Source organism: Rutidosis leptorrhynchoides, chromosome 3 (assembly GCF_046630445.1).
Source record: "Rutidosis leptorrhynchoides isolate AG116_Rl617_1_P2 chromosome 3, CSIRO_AGI_Rlap_v1, whole genome shotgun sequence".
NCBI classification, from domain to species: Eukaryota; Viridiplantae; Streptophyta; class Magnoliopsida; order Asterales; family Asteraceae; genus Rutidosis; species Rutidosis leptorrhynchoides.
In genome coordinates, this window is record NC_092335.1 from 429091159 (window position 1) to 429117204 (window position 26046).

Genomic DNA, 26046 nt, shown 5'->3' on the forward strand with positions numbered 1-26046 from the left:
CATATACGTATCCGTTCACCAAATAACAACTATTTTCATTCAAATTCAATTTCATATTCGGATTTAGACCGATCAGAATCCAAGTCAAAATTTGACAAGTGGCATAATGAAGAAAATAATGAACAAAATAAAACTGATTAGTAACCAATTAATTAAACTACGTAAAATTTTAAACCTATACTAATCAAATCCTAGCAGACTGTTCCTAGCTAACTGTTCCTATATGACTATATCCTTATAATATACTAGTTTTGGTTGAACTATTGGACTATTGGACTACTATCATGGACAATTAAAAAGTATTAAAAGAGTAGGAAATATTAATTACAACACATTTTGAATTAAAAGATCCTAAATAAATTACATCTACTACAGTTAAATATTTCCTCAAGTTGCCACTTGATTTCATCTTAAACTTCGCTTGTATCATGACGATTACAATCTGCGTTCAAACCTTTCATGATTCTTGAAGACACCTCAATCTAGAGGATGAACCAACCGCACTTCGTCCACGAAAGAAAAGATTGATGCATATAGTTATGCACCTAAAAAAAAAAAAAAAAACTCTCGAAAACTGAGTAAACGTCTAACACATAGCTGTGCTAATTCCTTTAGTGTTATTATTACCCAAAATAACCTTGCAGTTCTTTTTCAAAATAGCCAAATTTATCACAGCTTCAACAAATCAACTTCGACTTCCATTCGAATTAGCCTTATTATAACCTCGATATATAAGTTTGCCTGTCGTCATCGTTACCATAGAACCGTTTATATTTCACCACATTAGCAGTAAAATTACCAGCAACTTCAATGAATTTGGACTTTCTAAAAAATCATTATATTCATGGAAACCCCATCGTGTATTCATCTATACCCTGTAACAATAATTGCCATACCAATTACCGATAATCAGCAATCAGTATTTCGAATCTCGTAGCATTTCTACATCAATAGTTATATGTATACATATAACAATTATCTCCTCGAATTACGATCTTCAATTCTGAAATTTTGAAAAGACACCCAGCCTACGAATCAATACATTGAACTTTGAAAAAGCTGAATGAAGCAGCAGAAACTGTAGGCAACCGTAAACAACCTTAGTCGTTGGAAGTTTGATGATAAAGAATAGTATGTTGGAAAAGCTCAGAAAAGTTGGAACTGGAAAATGGATTGAGCTAACCACGAACGAGACCAAGGACAAATACAAGGACCAAACCCTGTATTCAAAGAATCCAGGTAATTCAGAATCCGATGAAATCTTTAGAGAATATCTTGCTCCGAGGTCATATTAAAAATCTTGCGGAAAATTTTTGTTCATCAACCTTCTAGAAATTCCAAAATATCATCATAAATATCTTCGATATTTCTGAGGATATTTTCATAAATATTCTCGTCCAAAATTATTTATCTCTTAGTGCTATCTATATTACATCATAAAGGAAACTACTTTAGTTTCTAAATTTCTGGAAAATTCGAAATTGAATTATGAATGATTTTGAAGTAGTGTTGGAAATTGATGCATGAGTTAGTATAATATAATGACATTTGATCAACGTGATTATATTACAATAGGTCATGCTGAGTTTCTAATGAAACGTGATGATTCACAGTTCATAACGTCATCATGTGCCATATTACATAACTCTTTCATTTTACTTAACTTCCGAACATATCAAGAATATATATATTCTTGATAGTTCTATCTTCCGTGATTCAGGTAATTTAACAAATCAAATCGTGCTATTATCTTTCTTTTTTGCTATTAATCTTAGTTATATTCTTTCGAACTTCATACACACAAACCGAGACGTCTTGATCGCTTTAATTCAGGTCGGGAAGAGAAAACAAAAGTATGGAGCTCCAAAATATAAGCACGACAACAACAATGGAAATTACAAACCGTGTATATCAATGTGTATGGAAACATAAAGACACGAGAGAATAATAAGCACTATAACCCCCAAGAGCGAAGTAAAAGTAAATAGATTCCTCCGGAGGTAAATGGAAAAGAAGAATGACAGATGCGATAGTTAGGAAAATATCAAGAATTAGAACTGGATGGAACATTTGTAAGACCCAAATATTTATTGTACATAATGTATTTATGGTGTACGATGCGTGTATGAAATTTACGTGTTGCTTGCTCGGACGCCGAAGGAAACTGGACGTTGTCTGAAGTGACAAGGTGTGTACGTATCCTTTCAACCCCAAATAAAGTTTGTGTTGATGTTCCAAAGCCTTACCATTGGAAAGGAAATCTTATCACGTTTCCAACGATATTTGATTCATCGAAAACGGAGCTACGGTCAAAAAGTTATGGCCAAAACAAGAAACTGAAAACTGACCTGAAGGTTGGAGCGGCGCTCCACCTTTAGGCGCGGCGCGCCGAACCCGTCTGATGCAATTTTCAGCCTTTTTAAAAGGTCTAAATGAAGGGTACTTTGGTCTTTTCACTTGGGGTCGGTTTGGGGTCATCAAAACTGATCCTTTGATCAATTTGGATCACATTTTCACTCATCAAACACTCTCATCTTCAAACCCTAGAGTGAGAGTAGAGCTTTAGAGAGAGAGAGAGAGAGAGCTCCAATTGGAGAAGAAGAAGGGTGTTTCGGGTCAAACCTCGGGTATTAAAGTTGTTCTACTCGTCAACGGCATCATTTTGGCGGTATTGGTAAGTTCTAACTCTGAATTTCATCTTAGTGATTTGATATTCAAGTTAGGATTTGAACTTAAATTGTTAATAAACCCATTCAAACTCTTGAATTGAGTTTGTGGATGCTAGTAATCGGGTTTATTGTTATTGTTGGTGGATTTTGGGTTGGTGAACAAATTGGCCTTGATTAGGACTTGTAATTGGGTTTAATCACTAGGTTTAGTGATTATGGAAGTGTTGGAACACTTTTAGGTGTGTTGGTTGACTAATTTTGACTTTGGGTCAAAATTAGGGTTTGGTGATGATTATGACCCAATTGTCGAATTAATAAGGTTTATAAACTTAAAACGGATTAGGTTGAAGCATAGAACCGAGTTAAATATGTTTTGGTGTCAAAACTTGCTAATGGCGTGATATTGACTTCTTATGGGTCAAATTAGGGTTTAAGTGTCATTTTGGGCAAGATAGGTATTTAACACCTATGATGGGGTTTAATTGGCGTATTAAGACCATTCTCACTTGTGTTAGTGATTATTGGTTAATTTTGGGCGCGGTTTGTACTTGGAAGTGCATTTGGGTCAAATTTGCACTAAGTGTCAAATTGGGTTGGTTTGTAAATCCAATCTAAGTGTGTTGTTGAATTTGTGATAATGGAATAGGTACTTTCCATTGACGAGTTGCAGATTATTCGGTAGCATTCTTCATGGCGACAAGGTGAGTGTTAATATCCTATGTGCATATGTATGTGTAGGATGGGTGCGGGTCGGGTGAAGTGGTTCTCGGTCATAGAGCTCACTTCACATATAGGTGGATTGATGAACTTGTCTATATGTCCAATTGACACGGTTGTGCGTTTTGGTTGACCACCTTTGACGAGGTGCACACTTTGTGTGTACGTTATCACATAGGCGGGTGATGTGAATTATATAACCCCAATGGCGAAGGGTTAATATTGTGAGTGGAATAATTATGCGGTCATGTTTATGGCGTATTTGTTTGTGGATGTTATGGTAGCATCGAGTGTGAACCACGAGCCGGTAGCACTATAAAAATAGATGTGAACCACGAGCCGGTAGCATCGAGTGTGAACCACGAGCCGGTAGCACTATAAAAATAGATGTGAACCACGAGCCGGTAGCATCGAGTGTGAACCACGAGCCGGTAGCACTATAAAAATAGATGTGAACCACGAGTTGGTAGTATCGAGTGTGAACCACGAGCCGGTAGCACTATAAAACGAGGCGTGAACCACGAGCCGGTAGCGTCGAAGTGTGAACCACGAGCCGGTAGCACTATAAAAGAGTATGACTCAAATACGTATGGTGTGAACCACGAGCCGGTAGCACCATAGCGTTATGGTTAACCATATTGTGTTGTGATTGTATAGCATGTTATATATATATATATATATATATATATATATATATATATATATATATATTGTGATGAGTACATGCTAATGTGGTTTTGGGATGGTGTACGACTTGTTAGTATTTACGAGTATGTTGATATACTAATTGTGTTACAAGTTCGTATGAGGTATTTGATATTTGTGTGGCGTGTCCATTTTATACATATATATGTATGTTGTATGTTATCATTCACTAAGCGTTAGCTTACCCTCTCGTTGTTGACTTTTTTATAGATTGCATGGATGCGGAGGTTCGGGTAAGCGGGGACTAGTGGACTCGCGTAGTTGCTTTAGAAGGCTTGCTTTTGGATTGATTAGGATGGGGTAGTGTATCCCCAATCGCCATGCTCGGCTTTATTTTGTGTTAATAGTCATGTGGTTGAAAACTTGTATTTTCGTACGAAAGTCGTAAAACGGCCAATATGGGCCCGGTCTTCGTAAAACTAATTTTATTAATGGAACGTGTTATTTCTACATATATTAATGTATGGTTAAAAGCGTTTTGTCTAAATACGTCGGGAAGTGGTCAAACATTTTCGCATTTCATGACTTTTTGGACAGGCCACTTTGGCGCGCCGCGCGGCCATATGGCGCGCCGCGCCATGTGCTGTACCAGCAAAAAAAAAATTTTCTGCGTTATTGGTTGGTTAACGGGTTGGTTTGTTACAGCATTTCCACAATATTTTGGAAGTATGAATGGAGGAAGGAAGTATAGGAATGGTGAGAATACTGGAACGGAAGAAGTTCTTTTATAGTGAAAATATCAGACGGAGCAATCGAGGCAGATCAACACATTTAATTAAAGAGATCTTAATTTCATCAATCCTGAATAATCAGATCTTATATAATTCCAAGATTTTCCTTTAAATCCCTTAAATTCCGAAATTCAACAGAGACAATGTCAAAAGTTAAGACGAAACTTTATTTCTACAATTCAATCTTTTGTGATAGCTTCATTCGTGCTCTTAAAATAATCGAATTGTTTTATCCATATTACTCAATGATGATAAAACTCTATTTATCAACTCATACTCGTCATGAAAACATTTTTAATGTTAGCCACGACCACCTCACTCAAATTTCGGGACGAAATTTCTTTAACGGGTAGGTACTGTGACGACCCGGGAATTTCCGACTAAATTTAAACTTAAATCTTATATGATTTAGACACGATAAGCAAAGTCTATTAAATTGAGTCTCATAATGTTTGAACTATTTCCATGAATGCATTTGATTTTGACCAATCTCGACGATTCACGAACTTTTAATTATAAACAGTGATGTATATATAGGTAATTATATATGTGAATAATTATACATAATAAATTAAATATATAAAGAAACTATTAAGTGAATTAGTTATTATGAAAGATAAATAAAATAACTGAAACTTGTTATTTCGGATAAATAGGATATATTGAATATAATGGATTTTTGAACTTAATTGATCAACGTTAACAAAATGTTAAATATATAATGTATACTTTAAATTAATTTGTTTCAATATATATCTAAATATATACATGATATCTATACATAACGGTTGATTGTATGTAATATATTATTATATATTAAAAGGTATAAAATACTCAAAATATATTATTATATAATATATTAAATAAATAATTAATAATATGTAATATTAATAAATTAAGTTTAATTACAAGTTTAAAATATAGTTGTTATACTTACTTTCATTATTATTAATAGCAGTATTAGTTTTATATAGATAGGAAGGTTGATATACATGAATTGTTATTTCCAAAAATTAAATTTAGTATTTTTATTATAATTTTTATTATTGTTAATATCAATATTATTATTATTATTAACTTTGTTCTAAATATTAATATTAATAATATTATTATTAATATTAACAGTATTATTACTTTATTATTATTTTGCAGCATATTTATTATTAATGTATTTATTTATATATATTAATTAGTAATATATGTATATAGATATAGATATGTAAATAAAGCAACTAATAACCGAGCCTAGTACCAATCAACTTTAAATTTTTCTTTCATCTAGTGCTCATGATTTTGGATCCTGTCTGATTGTAGTCGAACCTAATCCCATTATAAAATGAATTCAACATCAGGATCACACTTTATTTTTTTTCCAAATCGAATATTATGGACCCAAGTTTGTTACACATCCCATCCATCTCCACTTTCTTTTCCATATAACTTTTTTTTTATTTTGTTGAACCCACATCCACCATATTTATTATCACAAACCTCCTTCCTGTAAAAAGAAGCCACAATCTTCATCTCTTTTTCTTTTCTTCTTACACCCGGATCACAAAACCACCAAACATGAATTAACATTCGGTTCATTGCTGTTATTCGAAGCTATACAACCAACACCCACTTCATCCACAATCTTCATCACCGGGAACCATCCTTGACAACCACCACTAAACCATTAACTACCTACGGCCAATACTTCATCACTCTCACGACACCTCTACAACACCACCACGGCATCCCCTCACTCTTTCTCTACTTCATCATCTCCCTCTCTCTCTCTCTATCAAAACCTCCACTTGTTGATACGTTATATTTTTTTTAGTGGCTATTAAACTGCTAACATTGGTGATACTGCAACATTCATTTACCATCACCAAATATCATGGAACCAATAACTTGCAATCACCTTGAGGTCATCGTAAACCACCATCTTCATCTTCATCAATAAACCATTCGAACAACCACCAAAGTCACCTATTATGTACTCACTATAGATAACTGCACTGTCTTGCAGCTTATTGTTTTCTCTCAATCAAACAACACTCAAACGAAGCCAGAAGAATGCTGTAGCTGCATATTCATTTTTTTCTGATTAAAAGAGAAGTGAAAAGATAATGATGATATAGAAATAATAATGAAGACAATGAGAGCTGCTAGTAAATTGTTGATGTGTAAAGTTTGTATATAAAAAAAAAAGTAATCAAACACGAAACCCTTTATTCTTGTCTGTTGTGGCTGCCTTATTCTCGTCTGAGCTGGGCGAGATCACAAATACTTACACATTGAATTAACTTGGGCCATTAAATAATAATGGATTATCTATTTTGTTGGGCCGAGGACTAATTTTGTTATCGGGTTTATTGTACGAAAACCATCCCATAATTCATACATGATGCATTTCAACTTTTGTTTCTTGGTCTGATCGACACTGACAAGGTAGAGAGGATGCTACGTTTATAATGATCACATTTCAACTTTTGTTTCAGTTTGGATCACATTTTCACTCATCAAACACTCTCATCTTCAAACCCTAGAGTGAGAGTAGAGCTTTAGAGAGAGAGAGAGAGCACCAATTGGAGAAGAAGAAGGGTGTTTCGGGTCAAACCTCGGGTATTAAAGTTGTTCTACTCGTCAACGGCATCATTTTGGCGGTATTGGTAAGTTCTAACTCCGAATTTCATCTTAGAGATTTGATATTCAAGTTAGGGTTTGAACTTAAATTGTTAATAAACCCATTCAAACTCTTGAATTGAGTTTGTGGATGCTAGTAATCGGGTTTATTGTTATTGTTGGTGGATTTTGGGTTGGTGAACAAATTGGCCTTGATTAGGACTTGTAATTGGGTTTAATCACTAGGTTTAGTGATTATGGAAGTGTTGGAACACTTTTAGGTGTGTTGGTTGACTAATTTTGACTTTGGGTCAAAATTAGGGTTTGGTGATGATTATGACCTAATTGTCGAATTAATAAGGTTTATAAACTTAAAACGGATTAGGTTGAAGCATAGAACCGAGTTAAATATGTTTTGGTGTCAAAACTTGCTAATGGCGTGATATTGACTTCTTATGGGTCAAATTAGGGTTTAAGTGTCATTTTGGGCAAGATAGGTATTTAACACCTATGATGGGGTTTAATTGGCGTATTAAGACCATTCTCACTTGTGTTAGTGATTATTGGTTAATTTTGGGCGTGGTTTGTATTTGGAAGTGCATTTGGGTCAAATTTGCACTAAGTGTCAAATTGGGTTGGTTTGTAAATCCAATCTAAGTGTGTTGTTGAATTTGTGATAATGGAATAGGTACTTTCCATTGACGAGTTGCAGATTATTCGGTAGCATTCTTCAAGACGACAAGGTGAGTGTTAATATCCTATGTGCATATGTATGTGTAGGATGGGTGCGGGTCGGGTGAAGTGGTTCTCGGTCATAGAGCTCACTTCACATATAGGTGGATTGATGAACTTGTCTATAGGTCCAATTGACACGGTTGTGCGTTTTGGTTGACCACCATTGACGAGGTGCACACTTTGTGTGTACGTTATCACATGGGCGGGTGATGTGAATTATATAACCCCAATGGCGAAGGGTTAATATTGTGAGTGGAATAATTATGCGTTCATGTTTATGGCGTATTTGTTTGTGGATGTTATGGTAGCATCGAGTGTGAACCACGAGCCGGTAGCACTATAAAAATAGATGTGAACCACGAGCCGGTAGCATCGAGTGTGAACCACGAGCCGGTAGCACTATAAAAATAGATGTGAACCACGAGCCGGTAGCATCGAGTGTGAACCACGAGCCGGTAGCACTATAAAAATAGATGTGAACCACGAGCTGGTAGTATCGAGTGTGAACCACGAGCCGGTAGCACTATAAAACGATGCGTGAACCACGAGCCGGTAGCGTCGAAGTGTGAACCACGATCCGGTAGCACTATAAAAGAGTATGACTCAAATACGTATGGTGTGAACCACGAGCCGGTAGCACCATAGCGTTATGGTTAACCATATTGTGTTGTGATTGTATAGCATGTTATATATATATATATATATATATATATATATATATATATATATATATATATATATATATATATATATATATATATATATATATATATATATATTGTGATGAGTACATGCTAATGTGGTTTTGGGATGGTGTACGACTTGTTAGTATTTACGAGTATGTTGATATACTAATTGTGTTACAAGTTCGTATGAGGTATTTGATATTTGTGTGGCGTGTCCATTTTATACATATATATGTATGTAGTATGTTATCATTCACTAAGCGTTAGCTTACCCTCTCGTTGTTGACTTTTTTATAGATTGCATGGATGCGGAGGTTCGGGTAAGCGGGGACTAGTGGACTCGCGTAGTTGCTTTAGAAGGCTTGCTTTTGGATTGATTAGGATGGGGTAGCGTATCCCCAATCGCCATGCTCGGCTTTATTTTGTGTTAATAGTCATGTGGTTGAAAACTTGTATTTTCGTACGAAAGTCGTAAAACGGCCAATATGGGCCCGGTCTTCGTAAAACTAATTTTATTAATGGAACGTGTTAGTTCTACATATATTAATGTATGGTTAAAAGCGTTTTGTCTAAATACGTCGGGAAGTGGTCAAACATTTTCGCATTTCATGACTTTTTGGACAGGCCACTTTGGCGCGCCGCGCGGCCATATGGCGCGCCGCGCCATGTGCTGTACCAGCAAAAAAAAAAAATTTCTGCGTTATTGGTTGGTTAACGGGTTGGGTTGTTACAAGTGGTATCAGAGCATGGTCTAATGGATTTAGGTGACTTGAGATAGGTGCCTAGACTTAGACTTGTGTGTGTGCTTAATTGTTGCGGGACTTGTAGGATTACGGGTCGGAATGGGTTTAGTTAGTGCCTTGTTTATAGATTGACTAACTTGTATATTAGTAATGCGGATATTATTAATATATTATTGTGATGTGATAATAATTCTCGAGTGTGTTTATATCGCGTAGGATTTTGTTTGTGCTTTGTTTATGTTGCGGTTGCATATATCATCGAGCGAGGCGGTCGTTGTACTAACGAGCCGATATGGCGTGTATGCGTAATAAGGACTTGCAAACCTTATTACGGGTGCAAATCGTGACTAGTAAGTGATGTACGACGAGTGTTTAGTAAGATGGGACGGTGTTGTGCGTGTGGTTTATACGTTCGTGATCTAATCGTTTGCATTCCTTAGAATGAAAACGGAAGATGGATGCGGAACGAGTGAGCCTATTCACGAAGGGAAGGATGAGTTAACGTTAAAGATTGAGGCTGTGTTTGAACGATATGTCTCGATTTTCACCGGCAGAGTTAGAGAAGTAACCAAGGAGTTGGTCGAAGGACAAATGACGAAAGTGGTCCGAGACCAAGTGACTAAAGTTGTAAAGGAAGAGTTTGAAAAGAGGTTTCCCAAACCTCGAGGTAGCGATGATGAAGATGTACTTGCAAGGTTAGGATTACATGGTGCTCATGGTAAGAGGGCACGAAGTACGCCTGAAGGCTTCGAGAATGTGAAGAAGAAGAGTAAGAAGGGTTACAAGCTTACGTGCTTTAAGTGTAGGGAACGGGGTCATTTGGCACAAGATTGTACGGTGGTGCCTTTAGGTTCAATCAGATGTTTCATTTGCCGAATGGAGGGACACCAGAAGTTAGAGTGTTCCGAATCGCATGACGATCGGGTCAGGAGGTTAGAGCGCGAATATATGATGGGAAGTGGAGTACGGAAGCCCAACAGCGCTACATCAGGTACTTTTAGTACGAAATCATATGTCATTCGTTTGTAATAACATGCGGTATGTGCGTAAGTCTTAGCTAAACTTTATTCTCCGTTGGAGATAATTTGTACCAAGCGGGAGGTTTACGTTTATGGTTCCGGTTTGCTCTCAGCAGAGCGTATAAGTGGTGTGTTGTGCCTTGACTCTATGGTGTGAATCCTTGGGTGCTTAGGCATTTTGGTTGGTATCGGGTTGTTTAGCTCGTTCGAGTGAGACCCTTAAGGTCTCAATTGTGTTGTGCATGTTATTGATATGGGTGACGTTCCTAATGGAAGTACCCTATGGTGACTTTGGATTGTCGGGCAAAGGGCGTAAGACTTGGCGTAACCAAGCATTCCTTAGTATTTGGGAAATGTCTCTACCAAGCCATGGAAATGAGTTTTGGTGTTCGGATGTTAGAGCGTGTTCGCTCTCGTGTTGAAGTTGATGAACCATGAAGTTCGACGGGTGGGATGAAACCCGAGAAATCGAGTGTTTTGGATCTCGATGTATGTTGGTAAAGGATTCTACGTGACGCGACATTAGGTGCCTCTTTTATACCTACTAGCGTGGTGTTCGACTCCGATTGTGTTGCGGTTACATTGTACTCAGGGTACCGAAGTGAAACCCTTAGGTTCATGAGTGATCGGGTGAAATTCGACAAACTAAAGTAATTGGATGATTGCGAGTGTATAGTTCGTGTAATTTGTGGTACACTTTTCGTTCGAAATGTTCAAGGATAGGTTAGGATCCTTGGTATGCTCAAAGTTGGAGCAAGACATGGTGATGGGCCGTGCGAACCCAATTATTGGTAAAGTCTACCTTTGGTAGCATTGTACGGGTGTACGAGATGCGGTTATGGAACGTAATTCCAAGTAGAGGAGTTACACTCCCGCACGAGGAGGTTTTAGTGTGAGATTTCGGACAATGTTTTAGTAAACCGAAACTTGTGTCGGGACCTAGATTTGGTCGATTGTGGTAGAGGTCAATTTCGGTTAAATTGTACTTATGATTTTGGATTTGAATTATCACCAAGGTGGTAATGTGGTAAATCTCGTTGAGAGATAATGGACGTGTTTGGTAAGCAAGGTGAAATCCCTCGGTTAAGGGATGTGTGTGTCGGATTCTCTTTTAGAGAATTATTGTTTTGTACCTATGTTTGATATAGGTGGTTCTTGCTCGATTGTGTGGATGGTTAGTGGTATCCGTTAGGGTTCACTATAGTGTAACAGAGTGCGATGTTGCACTACTCGTTGTTCGAGGCCAAAAGCACGTATGTGATTGGTGAAGCATGACCTTCGGGGTCCGCTGACTGCATCATAGTATTTTTGATTGGTGGAGCATGACCTTCGGGGTCCGCTGACTTCATCAGGTGTTGAGTGATCTATTGGTTGTTTTATACACCGATGGTGGGATCGTGAGGACCATGTTGTGTGATTAGTGATTGCGATAGCCGTGTTTCGCTCACGTGTTGTTACGGGTGTGACAATAGTCGATTTTGGACACCTTAGGATTAGCGTTGCCATAGTCGTTTTGGGCGCTTTTGGTTTTAGTCGTTGCTTATGATGTTAGGATAGTGGCGTATTGGTTGTATTGCGCACTACAAAGGATGTTTAGTGGTAAGAGTAATCCGTGAGGATTCATGTGGTTCGATCTTCAACGTTCGGAGTGTTGACTTTAGGTTGAGACTTGGTCACTTTTAGCGTTGTCCGTGGTAAAGGTACGCTAAGGAATTTATATCTCGGTACGAGGTTGGTTGAGTTTTTCCCGATATGGGAAATTGAGCAGGTTTTAGTGCTCGGATTGTGGTTTTGATAAATCACGGTTGACGATTTTAGTTGTTAAAAGTGATCCGTTGGGAAGAATTGTCTAGGAAAGTTCGTATTGGGACTTGAGTGAGGATCGTTGAGTAGGTCCGGATTGGTTAAGTGGAGAAGATCACGAGGACGTGATTGAGTTTAAGTGGGGGAGAGTTGTAAGACCCAAATATTTATTGTACATAATGTATTTATGGTGTACGATGCGTGTATGAAGTTTACGTGTTGCTTGCTCGGACGCCGAAGGAAACTGGACGTTGTCTGAAGTGACAAGGTGTGTACGTGTGACGACTCTGTCAAAACACTTAACGGCTCCGTCACTTGGTCCCACAGCTTGATCGAAACTCTATATGAATTTAATAAAACAACCTTGCATTCTTTATTTAAAAATGATTTCCTATAAAGGAAATCTACTAAAATGTATAAGTTTAGAAAAACTATACAATAATACTTTAACCAAAAGTTGACCAAAACAAAGTCAACAAACAACCACTATTTAATGTAATAAAATAGAATGCAAGTTAATGTTTAACAAAAGCTGCCATCATAAATATGCAGACTCTCTAAGCACAGCGGAAGCAATCAATCATGAACCTGAGAATAAAACATGCGAGTAACTGTCAACAAAAATGTTGAGTGAATTATAGGTTTAATATTGCAAACAATATTTAATTTAAACAATAAAAATTTATGTTTGAAAACATAAAAGTCCTTTTTAAACCACCAAATTATATGCTAGAAAACATATAATAAAACATTATTCCATTTTCCGTGAGCCACCTGGTAACCACTTAACCCTTTATTTACCCTTGCCAAACACAATAAATAATATACACCGAACAAGTGTATCTACAACAAAATACGAAGTACTAAACATTCCGATAACAAATTGCTAGCGCGACTAGCTCGAAATGGGGTTGTCAAACCCGATAGATCTATCCATAGGATTCGCGTTCACCAGTAGAAACTAGTGATTACAGTTACCAGACTAGGGAATATTTTTGTTCAACTCACAATGAATAATTTAAACCAACTTCCACATGTGTCCAAAAATATAAAATAAATTGCATGTATTCTCATCCCAAAAGATTTAAAATAGAAAAATGAGACTATAACTCACCTTAATAGCAAACGAAGTAACCACACAAATATGCGAACAGCAAATGAATTAAAGTGATCAGGAATGATCACAACGCCAACCTATAAATAAAACAGGTTGATATAAATAACTAACTTAGGTCAAGTCTTAGTATGATAGCTATTGTACATGTTGCAAGTAGTCATAGAACAATACTCACTATGCATCGGTTTGATCGGAACAGCTTACGGACACACACTTTCTATTTTTAGAAAGTTTCTATTTTTAGCAGGTTTCCATTTTTGGAAAGTTTCTATTTTTGGAAAGTTTCTATTTTTGGAAAGTTTCTATTTTTGGAAAGTTTCTATTTTTGGAAAGTTTATAAGTTAGGAAAGTTTCCTTAATTAGAAAGTCAACAAAAGTCAACTGAAAGTCAAAGTCAACCGAAAGTCAACTCAAAAGTCAACCTTGGTCAAACATAGTTAACATTAATTTAAAAGTGTAAGTTATAATAATAATGTAGTTATAATGTTAATGAAAGTTAAATATGTCTAATTATGTCATAACATAAGTTTAATTAAATTAAATTGAATTATTAAAGTTAATATAAGTTTAAATAATATAATTAATATAACATAAGTATTTAATTAATTAATTAAATATTAGTCATAATATAAATATTATTAATTAATAATAAATTTTAAATTATATCATAGGTATTATTAATTAATAATGAATTATTAATCATATCATAAGTTTCTAATTAAAATTATTAAACCATAAGTATTTAATAATTAAATCATAATTAAATACTAACTAAGTCTTATAATAATTAAATTATTATTTAATCCTTATTATAAGTCTTATAATAAAAATCTCATAATATAAGTTTAGTACTTATCATAAGTATTTTCCATTAATAATAAAAGTATTATTAATCATAAGTTTAATTAAATCATAAGTAATAATTAAATGATATAATAAATATACATATCATAAGTCTTAAATAATAATAATTACTTCTTATATCATAAGTAATTAATTAATAATGAAAGTCATTATTTTTATCCTAAGTTTAATAATTAACCATAAGTTTTAATCAAAAGTTCATCGGGTCGTATCTTGAGCCCCGGGTGTCGGTTTTCGGCGAGCCTTACATATATCTCCGCCTAAGCAAACCACCCGACACTTTGGTACACTCAAGAACACACCAAGAACAGCCCACAAGTCGTGATATACAGCCAATACACTACTTGGAACTTCAATTCAATCAAAAACGTGTTTTAGACGTAACGGGTGAACCGTGGCTCGGATTTAGGTGACCCGAACATGAAAGTTCGTCCCAGCATCAGTCCTAACACACTAACACACCCTAAAGACACCAAGTAAGGTCACAAAGTCGGACCAAACCTGTTTCATGTCAATCCACAATTCAATTCTAACAAAATAGTAATTTGATCATAACTAGGGCTCCGGGAATCGAAACGACAAGAATCCGGAGTCTAAAATTAATGTCTTGATGAGAGGAACTCATCTAGATAGTTTATTTTAACTTTTATGTCAGTCAAAAACCCAGAATACATGAAATAGCTGCTGTCCAGAATTTTATAAACCGAAAACATGCAATTATGAGTACATCTATGCATACAAACACCATTACAATAATCCACAAACATCATACTACTAAATAAACATCAAAATACAGAAAATAATTGAAAAATTGAAAGTTCTAGGGTTAGGGTTTATACCCTAATCAAGAATCAAGTAATAAGAACGCGTAGAGATCGTTGTGTAGAATCCGAATATGTGAAAAGCCCTTTGATCCAAGCTATAATTGATGATTAATTGATGGTGATGATGGTGATAAAAATGGCGGCCAAGAAAGAAAAAAAAAAGAAAGAGAGTATTAGAGAGAATTTAGGTTTAGGGAAAAAAAATAATAAGTGAAATATGAAATTGAAATGGAAAATTGGAAAAATGAAAAATGGGGAGGGGGGGTCCCATTTGGCCGAAATTTTGAGGGGGTGGGCCCCTTTGTGGCCCAACTTTGATAAAATGACTAATTGCTTGTGGCCCGAACGCCCGATCGAAGCCCGAAACGCGAAAACGCTACTACGCGATTGATTTTTCGGAGAGATAACAACTACGCGACGGATAAAATATATAAATACTATATATGGTCATATGACATTAAAATATCATATTTAAAATATTTAGGACTTAAAATCCCAAAAGCTTGACCGTTGGTTGGAAAACTGAAAAGATTCGCCGGATAGAAACCCGCGACACGTAGAAACGTACAACTTGAAATATGAATACAAATATTCATATAACACATAATAATTAATATATTATTACAAGATTAATAATATAGGTCATAGAAATGACGTGGCACGAATAACAGTTAACGGTCGTTAAATACTTAACGGTAAAAGATAACGGAAAAAGTAGGGTCGTTACAGTACCTTCCCGTTACGGAAATTTCGTCCCGAAATTTAAGCAGGTGCAGGGTTGACTCGGCATCTGGGAACAAATGCGGGTACTTCTGCCTCATATGACCCCCACGCTCCCAAGTGAACTTGGGACCGCGTCTGGCGTTCCATCTAACTCGAACAATAGGAATTCTACTCTGCTTAAGAGTCTTAGCCTCTCGATCCATAATCTCAACCGGTTCCTCAAAAATGGAGTTGTTTAACAACATGAAGTTCATCAAAAAGAATGGTTTCATTGGCCTCGGCCAAACACTTCTTCAAGTTCGATACATGAAAACGTTATGAAAAGCGCTAAGCTCTTGTGGCTCCTTCAAACGATAAGCCACCGTCCAACTCTCTCAATAATCTCAAATGGTCCAACAAAATGAGAATTCAACTTTCCCCTTTTACCAAAATGTACTACACCTTTCCAAGGTGACTCCTTCAACATAACACGGTCGCCGACCTGAAATTCAATATCGTTCCTTCTCTTATTGGCATAACTCTTTTGCCTACTTCTGGCGGTTCTCAATCTTTCCTTAATCTGTACGATCTTCTCGGTAGTCTCATGAATAATTTCAGGACCTGTGAGATGAGCATCCCCAACCTCATTCCAACAGATAGGAGACCTACACTTTCTACCATACAGAGCTTCAAACGGTGTGGCTTTAATACTTCCATGATAACTATTATTATAAGAAAATTCAGCCAGTGGCAAGTACTTATCCCAACCATTACCAAAATCAATGATGCATGCTCGTAACATGTCTTCCAACGTTTGAATGGTCCTTTCACTATGACCTTTCATCTAAGGATGATAAGCGGTGCTCACATCCAACTTAGTTCCCAAAGCTTCCTGTAAGGATCGCCAAAACCTCGATGTAAATCGACTGTCTCGGTCCGAAATAATAGATACGGGAACACCATGTCTAGAAACAATCTCCTTCACATACAAACGGGTAAGCTTCTCTATCGAATCTGTTTCCTTAATTCGCAAGAAATGAGTTGACTTAGCGAGTCGGTCAACAGTCACCTAAATGGTATCATAACCACCCACAACTCTTGGTAACTTCGTAATGAAGTCCATCGTAATACCTTCCCACTTCCACTCGGGAATTTCAGGTCGTACCAAAAGTCCAAACGGTTTCTGATGTTCAGCTATAATCTTAGCACTGGTCAAACACTTAGCCACATACGTAGCCACATCAGCCTTCAAATGAGGCCACCAATACAGCTCCTTAAGATCATGATGCATCTTTCCTGAACCAGGATGAATAGAGTACCTAGACTTATGAGCCTTATCTAAAACAAGTTGTCGTAGGTCACCAAACTCCGGAACCCAAAGATGTCCCGCAAAATACCGAGTACCATCGGTTCCTACATCTAACTGTTTACTCAAGCCTCGGACCTTCCCGTTACAAAATTCCCATCCTTCAAGGCTTCTTGTTGAGCTGCAAGAATCTGCCTTGCGAGGTTTGTTCGAATGGTCATATTTAAGGCTCTAAACCTACGAGGTTCAGCCCTTTCTTTACGACACAAGGCATCAGCCACAACATTGGCCTTACCCGGATGATATAAAAGTTCACAATCATAATCATTCAACGTCTCAATCCATCTGTGTTGTCTCATGTTCAGCTGTTTCTGATCGAGGATATGTTGAAGACTTTTGTGATCTGTGTACACAGTACTCTTAACCCCATACAATTAGCGTCTCCAAATCTTAAGTGCAAACACAACAGCTCCTAACACTAAATCATGGGTTGTATAATTCTGTTCATGGATCTTCAACTGACATGACACATAAGCGATGACTTTCTTTCGTTGCATCAAACGCAACCAAAGCCTTGACGCGAAGCATCACAAGAAACAACAAGGTCATCATTACCCTCAGATAGTGACAATATCAGAGCGGTAGTCAACTTCTTCTTCAAAATCTGAAAAGTAGTCTCTTGTTCATCCTCCCACGCATACTTCTTCCCCTTGTGCGTTAAAGCAGTCAGAGGTTTCGCTATACGAGAGAAATCTTGAATGAACCTTCTATAACAGCCTGCCAAACCTAGGAACTGGCGAATCTGAGTAGGAGTTTTCGGAATTTCCCACTTTTCAATCGCCTAAATCTTAGCAGGATCAACTTGTATTCCCTGTTTACTAACAATATGTCCAAAGAATTGAACTTCTCTTAACCAAAAAGCACACTTAGAGATCTTAGCGTACAACTCTTCTTTTCTCAACATATCAAGCACTAACTTCAAATGTTTTTCGTGCTCTTCATCACTCTTGGAATTAATAAAGATGTCGTCGATGAAATCAATAACGAATTTGTCCAGATAGGGTCTATACACACGGTTCATGAGGTCCATGAACACAGCAGGTGCATTTGTCAATCCGAACGGCATAACAAGGAATTTGTAGCGACCATAACGGGTGCGAAAAGCGGCTTTCGGAACATCAGATTCTTTAACACGCAACTGGTGAATAGCCAGAATGAAGATCGATCTTAGAATAAACGGGCGGACCTTGAAGTTGATCGAACAGATCATCAATTCTCGGAAGAGGGTAACGATTCTTAACCGTAAGCTTTTTTAACTCGCTATAACCAATACACAAACGAAACGAACCATCTTTCTTCTTAACAAAAAGAACAGGAGCTCCCCAAGGGGACGAACTGGGACGAATAAAATATAGTTGCAACAATGAAGGGAGAACTATATGGAGTAGTCACATCGGTGACATAGATATATAAGGCAATTCTCTCAAAGGAGATAACGAGGATCATGGTCTTCAAAGTAAATTTTCATTACATTCCCGAAAGGAATGCGTACGAAAGGTGTGATATTTCATCGAGAGTGAACTTCCTTGTACAACGAGCGAGGAAATCTAGGATTCATCCATATTCTTAAATTTATGTGAGGATGAAAAGAATGCTAATCATGGGTTATAAAGAATGGTCGACTCCGGTTGAGATGAATCTCCAAAAATAATTGCGTGTACCTCAAAGTATTGAATCCTAGGATTGATGTTTACGAGGGTGTTGCGATTGACAGTGAATATTGAGAGTAGAAACTCCTCAATCAGTCTAGTGTAATATATATATATATCCATGATACCCGCCATAACAACAGTTGGGGTAGAAACCCACTTAGCACCTTTTCTACAATAGGGTGACCACCGAGTGTACCCCAGAAAATTGATTTATCAGTCCGCGTTTCGGCCATGTCAAACCATAAGAGAGAAAACTTTATGAGCGCAAAGGCTTTCCAACAAATTTTATGAAATCGGCATCCAAACTGGTGTAAGAATTTCTATCAATGAACTTAATGGTAAATTTCATCCTTAAACGAAGGATGAGAAGAACTGTGATCCAAGCACTCTGTAGAGTAATGCGAAAATTCTAATGTAATCAATCAAAGAAGTTTTGAAAAAGCTTTAAATGTCCGATGTAACCCCATAAATGGAACGAAGCTCTTAGTAAATTTAGAAGTATGTACAACGTGTACCATTATTCGTAAAACAAATTGAGTTAACTAGACAACTCAACAAGAGTGGTTTTTAAAAAAAAAAAAAATTTGAAGGTATAATCTAGTGTATACTAGCCAAAATAGGTAAGGGTAAATTTATCCATTTGAATTCATACGTACATATATGATTTTATAAATAGTATACATGACAAAATATTTCATTACTTCTATTCGCCCATAAATCTCGTGAGAACCGCCCAATTACACAAATGTGTAAAAATTTTAATGAAAAACAGGGTATCCGCATTTCAGAGGTTACGAGTTGAAGTAAGATCGTTGAAGTTCGGGTGAAGGACTTGAATCGTCTTGCGACATCTAATCAATAAATGCTACGAGGTCATGAAAACCAATGAGTTAAATATTGTTTTGACTATTATCAGGACATAAGTCCTTGGGCCAAAACTCTTCACGTGCGAAGCTGTCACTAACAAGCGAGTTATGAATGATAAAACATGGGGTAAGTAGTTCGGTTAAGACGAGTCTCTCATATATCAACAAATAGGATAATGAGTATCTTCCTTACTCATGTTACAACGTTAGAATTTCCGAATGAGTGGTGTACAAATTTTCTTTGACTCGCTTTCTATTCCTCATGTCACAATATTGGGACTTTTTATGAATTAACGTAATATAATCACGTTGGCCTGACGCCATTATATTTCACTAACTCATAGTTCCATTCCAATATCACTACATAAGGTCAGGACACGTGGTCAACCTCGAATTTCAACACAATTTCCCCTAAAACAATTTCCCCTAAAACAATTTCTTAACAATGTGCTAAGGATAGCACAAGAGACAAAGACATCGAAAGTAATGAATATGAGTAACGATGACATAAAAATGTCTTCGAAGTACCAAGAATCTCTAAAAGTCAAGAATGACGTTTCCCGATTCAAAAACCAAAGCACATAGGCACAACGGCACGTAATATAACAAGAATGTTATATACCTAAACATAATAGCTGACATTGAAATGCCGAGCCCTTAGGAATCAAGAATGACATCTCGCGTAATATAACTCAAACGTTATATACATAACCATAATAGATGACATAGAAATGCCTAGAATCCTAGAACACGTAATGTAACTCAAACGTTATATCAATAAAGACAAATTATGACATAGAAATGTCGAAAATTTCAGAAGTCAAGAATGACACCCCCTCGGTTTCACTAACCGAGGCGTTCCTATAAAAGATGAACTCGCATGAGTCGGAGAATACGTTTAAATCAGAATGGGAGTTCCTCCCGAATTCAGAACATAATAGAAATGTATGTATGATAACCATATACATACCAATACGATACAAATAATCACATATAATAATATATAATAGGTCGGGCTGTAGACTAGACTCACTAATGCACCCTATTGACTCGGGTAACGACATCAATGCAGCCTAATTCCCTACAACCAGAGCTCTGATACCAACTGTGACGACTCCGTCAAAACACTTAACGGCTCCGTCACTTGGTCCCACAGCTTGATCGAAACTCTATATGAATTTAATAAAACAACCTTGCATTCTTTATTTAAAAATGATTTCCTATAAAGGAAATCTACTAAAATGTATAAGTTTAGAAAAACTATACAATAATACTTTAACCAAAAGTTGACCAAAACAAAGTCAACAAACAACCACTATTTAATGTAATAAAATAGAATGCAAGTTAATGTTTAACAAAAGCTGCCATCATAAATATGCAGACTCTCTAAGCACAGCGGAAGCAATCAATCATGAACCTGAGAATAAAACATGCGAGTAACTGTCAACAAAAATGTTGAGTGAATTATAGGTTTAATATTGCAAACAATATTTAATTTAAACAATAAAAATTTATGTTTGAAAACATAAAAGTCCTTTTTAAACCACCAAATTATATGCTAGAAAACATATAATAAAACATTATTCCATTTTCCGTGAGCCACCTGGTAACCACTTAACCCTTTATTTACCCTTGCCAAATACAATAAATAATATACACCGAACAAGTGTATCTACAACAAAATACGAAGTACTAAACATTCCGATAACAAATTGCTAGTGCGACTAGCTCGAAATGGGGTTGTCAAACCCGATAGATCTATCCATAGGATTCGCGTTCACCAGTAGAAACCAGTGATTACAGTTACCAGACTAGGGAATATTTTTGTTCAACTCACAATGAATAATTTAAACCAACTTCCACATGTGTCCAAAAATATAAAATAAATTGCATGTATTCTCATCCCAAAAGATTTAAAATAGAAAAATGGGACTATAACTCACCTTAATAGCAAACGAAGTAACCACACAAATATGCGAACATCAAATGAATTAAAGTGATCAGGAATGATCACAACGCCAACCTATAAATAAAACAGGTTGATATAAATAACTAACTTAGGTCAAGTCTTAGTATGATAACTATTGTACATGTTGCAAGTAGTCATAGAACAATACTCACTATGCATCGGTTTGATCGGAACAGCTTACGGACACACACTTTCTATTTTTAGCAGGTTTCCATTTTTGGAAAGTTTCTATTTTTGGAAAGTTTCTATTTTTGGAAAGTTTCTATTTTTGGAAAGTTTATAAGTTAGGAAAGTTTCCTTAATTAGAAAGTCAACAAAAGTCAACTGAAAGTCAAAGTCAACCGAAAGTCAACTCAAAAGTCAACCTTGGTCAAACATAGTTAACATTAATTTAAAAGTGTAAGTTATAATAATAATGTAGTTATAATGTTAATGAAAGTTAAATATGTCTAATTATGTCATAACATAAGTTTATTAAATTAAAATGAATTATTAAAGTTAATATAAGTTTAAATAATATAATTAATATAACATAAGTATTTAATTAATTAATTAAATATTAGTCATAATATAAATATTATTAATTAATAATAAATTTTAAATTATATCATAGGTATTATTAATTAATAATGAATTATTAATCATATCATAAGTTTCTAATTAAAATTATTAAACCATAAGTATTTAATAATTAAATCATAATTAAATACTAACTAAGTCTTATAATAATTAAATTATTATTTAATCCTTATTATAAGTCTTATAATAAAAATCTCATAATATAAGTTTAGTACTTATCATAAGTATTTTCCATTAATAATAAAAGTATTATTAATCATAAGTTTAATTAAAAGTTTAATTAAATCATAAGTAATAATTAAATGATATAATAAATATACATATCATAAGTCTTAAATAATAATAATAATTACTTCTTATATCATAAGTAATTAATTAATAATGAAAGTCATTATTTTTATCCTAAGTTTAATAATTAACCATAAGTTTTAATCAAAAGTTCATCGGGTCGTATCTTGAGCCCCGGGTGTCGGTTTTCGGCGAGCCTTACATATATCTCCGCCTAAGCAAACCACCCGACACTTTGGTACACTCAAGAACACACCAAGAACAGCCCACAAGTCGTGATATACAGCCAATACACTACTTGGAACTTCAATTCAATCAAAAACGTGTTTTAGACGTAACGGGTGAACCGTGGCTCGGATTTAGGTGACCCGAACATGAAAGTTCGTCCCAGCATCAGTCCTAACACACTAACACACCCTAAAGACACCAAGTAAGGTCACAAAGTCGGACCAAACCTGTTTCATGTCAATCCACAATTCAATTCTAACAAAATAGTAATTTGATCATAACTAGGGCTCCGGGAATCGAAACGACATGAATCCGGAGTCTAAAATTAATGTCTTGATGAGAGGAACTCATCTAGATAATTTATTTTAACTTTTATGTCAGTCACAAACCCAGAATACATGAAATAGCTGCTGTCCAGAATTTTATAAACCGAAAACATGCAATTATGAGTACATCTATGCATACAAACACCATTACAATAATCCACAAACATCATACTACTAAATAAACATCAAAATACAGAAAATAATTGAAAAATTGAAAGTTCTAGGGTTAGGGTTTATACCCTAATCAAGAATCAAGTAATAAGAACGCGTAGAGATCGTTGTGTAGAATCCGAATATGTGAAAAGCCCTTTGATCCAAGCTATAATTGATGATTAATTGATGGTGATGATGGTGATAAAAATGGCGGCCAAGAAAGAAAAAAAAAAGAAAGAGAGTATTAGAGAGAATTTAGGTTTAGGGAAAAAAAATAATAAGTGAAATATGAAATTGAAATGGAAAATTGGAAAAATGAAAAATGGGGAGGGGGGGTCCCATTTGGCCGAAATTTTGAGGGGGTGGGCCCCTTTGTGGCCCAACTTTGATAAAATGACTAATTGCTTGTGGCCCGAACGCCCGATCGAAGCCCGAAACGCGAAAACGCTACTACGCGATTGATTTTTCGGAGAGATAACAACTACGCGACGGATAAAATATATAAACACTATATATGGTCATATGACATTAAAATATCATATTTAAAATATTTAGGACTTAAAATCCCAAAAGCTCGACCGTTGGTTGGAAAACTGAAAAGATTCGCCGGATAGAAACCCGCGACACGTAGAAACGTACAACTTGAAATATGAATACAAATATTCATATAACACATAATAATTAATATATTATTACAAGATTAATAATATAGGTCATAGAAATGACGTGGCACGAATAACAGTTAACGGTCGTTAAATACTTAACGGTAAAAGATAACGGAAAAAGTAGGGTCGTTACAGTACGTATCCTTTCAACCCTAAATAAAGTTTGTGTTGATGTTCCAAAGCCTTACCATTGGAAAGGAAATCTTATCACATTTACAACGATATTTGATTCATCGAAAACGGAGCTACGGTCAAAAAGTTATGGCCAAAACAAGAAACTGAAAACTGACCTGAAGGTTGGAGCGGCGCTCCACCTTTCGGCGCGGCGCGCCGAACCCGTCTGATGCAATTTTTAGCCTTTTTAAAAGGTCTAAATGAAGGGTAGTTTGGTCTTTTCACTTGGGGTCGGTTTTGGGTCATCAAAACTGATCCTTTGATCAGTTTGGATCACATTTTCACTCATCAAACACTCTCATCTTCAAACCCTAGAGTGAGAGTAGAGCTTTAGAGAGAGAGAGCTCCAATTGGAGAAGAAGAAGGGTGTTTCGGGTCAAACCTCGGGTATTAAAGTTGTTCTACTCGTCAACGGCATCATTTTGGCGGTATTGGTAAGTTCTAACTCCGAATTTCATCTTAGAGATTTGATATTCAAGTTAGGGTTTGAACTTAAATTGTTAATAAACCCATTCAAACTCTTGAATTGAGTTTGTGGATGCTAGTAATCGGGTTTATTGTTTTTGTTGGTGGATTTTGGGTTGGTGAACAAATTGGCCTTGATTAGGACTTGTAATTGGGTTTAATCACTAGGTTTAGTGATTATGGAAGTGTTGGAACACTTTTAGGTGTGTTGGTTGACTAATTTTGACTTTGGGTCAAAATTAGGGTTTGGTGATGATTATGACCCAATTGTCGAATTAATAAGGTTTATAAACTTAAAACGGATTAGGTTGAAGCATAGAACCGAGTTAAATATGTTTTGGTGTCAAAACTTGCTAATGGCGTGATATTGACTTCTTATGGGTCAAATTAGGGTTTAAGTGTCATTTTGGGCAAGATAGGTATTTAACACCTATGATGGGGTTTAATTGGCGTATTAAGACCATTCTCACTTGTGTTAGTGATTATTGGTTAATTTTGGGCGCGGTTTGTATTTGGAAGTGCATTTGGGTCAAATTTGCACTAAGTGTCAAATTGGGTTGGTTTGTAAATCCAATCTAAGTGTGTTGTTGAATTTGTGATAATGGAATAGGTACTTTCCATTGACGAGTTGCAGATTATTCGGTAGCATTCTTCAAGGCGACAAGGTGAGTGTTAATATCCTATGTGCATATGTATGTGTAGGATGGGTGCGGGTCGGGTGAAGTGGTTCTCGGTCATAGAGCTCACTTCACATATAGGTGGATTGATGAACTTGTCTATAGGTCCAATTGACACGGTTGTGCTTTTTGGTTGACCACCTTTGACGAGGTGCACACTTTGTGTGTACGTTATCACATGGGCGGGTGATGTGAATTATATAACCCCAATGGCGAAGGGTTAATATTGTGAGTGGAATAATTATGCGTTCATGTTTATGGCGTATTTGTTTGTGGATGTTATGGTAGCATCGAGTGTGAACCACGAGCCGGTAGCACTATAAAAATAGATGTGAACCACGAGCCGGTAGCATCGAGTGTGAACCACGAGCCGGTTGCACTATAAAAATAGATGTGAACCACGAGCCGGTAGCATCGAGTGTGAACCACGAGCCGGTAGCACTATAAAAATAGATGTGAACCACGAGCTGGTAGTATCGAGTGTGAACCATGAGCCGGTAGCACTATAAAACGAGGCGTGAATCACGAGCCGGTAGCGTCGAAGTGTGAACCACGAGCCGGTAGCACTATAAAAGAGTATGACTCAAATACGTATGGTGTGAACCACGAGCCGGTAGCACCATAGCGTTATGGTTAACCATATTGTGTTGTGATTGTATAGCATGTTATATATATATATTGTGATGAGTACATGCTAATGTGGTTTTGGG